This window comes from Austrofundulus limnaeus, unplaced genomic scaffold (assembly GCF_001266775.1).
Source record: "Austrofundulus limnaeus strain Quisiro unplaced genomic scaffold, Austrofundulus_limnaeus-1.0 Scaffold226, whole genome shotgun sequence".
Taxonomy (NCBI): Eukaryota; Metazoa; Chordata; class Actinopteri; order Cyprinodontiformes; family Rivulidae; genus Austrofundulus; species Austrofundulus limnaeus.
Window position 1 is genome coordinate 90,666 of NW_013952628.1, and position 1,540 is coordinate 92,205.

Genomic DNA, 1,540 nt, shown 5'->3' on the forward strand with positions numbered 1-1,540 from the left:
ACACATACACACACACACACACACATACACACACACACACACACACACACAATACAAGTATATAATAAACAAAAATTCTGTGTGTCTCCTGGGGGCTAAGCCCCCCTTGTCCTTAAAACCTAGTGACACCCCTGCTGACTTCACTCCCCTCCTGCTTTTTGTTGGATTTGTTTCGTTTACGTCGAGGGCAGACCCGCGTTTTCCACCGTTACTTGTGACATGATGTGCAGATCGATACTGAAATATCAGAACTTTATGTTTTATCGATACTAAAATGAAAATATCGATCCTTTCTTTAGTTATTTTCTGGTTAATGATATATTTTCTGTGAAATAACTAAACTATTCAAATCTTGTCTGAATCACGTGTTTGGAGGGAACTACTTTTTCTTCCGCTTGGGTAATTTAAGCTCAGTGACACGTCAGTCAGTCAGTCTGTAGAAGTACGGCAGGTCATTTTAACATAAAATCTGCTCCGTCTGACTGTCTGTAATTAAATTATAAATGAGGGGTTCCCAAACGTTTTCATGCCACGGCCCCCCCAAACAGCCTTAGCTCTGGACAGGTACCTTCCTGCAAACACACAAACAATTGAAAACATACAAAGTAACAACTTTTAAAACATTTTATTTTCTTTTTATTCACCATTCAAAAATTTTTATATTTCTTTAGAACAAGAATTTCAGATTGTGCTAAACAAATATAGGGTTAGAAAGTGTTTTAAATTAACAAATAAATTAACTAAGTCATGCATTTATAAAGCGGTCATTTGAAAAACGATACTTTTTAAAATTTACCAGACACATGATTGTAATCAGGAAGTATCAGTATCAGATGTTACTGATTTCAGCCACACTTGGTATCACTACTGGGAATAAAGCTGTCGGTTTGAATCCCGACTTTATGATGAGCACCTTCACCTCCTGCTGGAGATCAGCCACTAAAAACACACAAACAGCTGTTTGCACTTGTTTCCACTTGAATTCCTGTTTTTTTTCCTCCTCTGTAAAAAAAAAGTCATGTTTGGAGTGTGAGCAAATGCATTTTGACTTAAAAAAAACTAATTTATTTAAGAAGCACTTAAAGAGTTTGAGGCTAAGGGAAGATTTAATGTGTGTAAATGTACAGGAAGTTGTATTTTATATCATATTCAGATATAGAGATGAATTAAAAACGTCGAAGCTTTTTTCATGTCTTCAAACTGGGGATTTTATGTCAGATATATTTCAGAGTGCATGTAATAATAAATATGATTTAAGATGCAGTCTACGCTGTAAATATTTCTTTCGTTTGTAATACAAAGTGTAATATTTTGTGTCCGTGGGGAATAGTTTCAGTGTTTCTCCCTTTTTGCGGAGATTTGATAGTTTATCTAATCACGTCGAATGCATTGACAATAAAATAGATTTATTTTCATCTGTGGCTTTTCTGGCTTTTATTTTTCATTTTTGCACAAAATAACAGACTTTTAAATATTTACAATTTTGTCATCCAACAGCTCTGTGTTTGAGTTTATAAACACAGATCTGCAGGTTTTATTA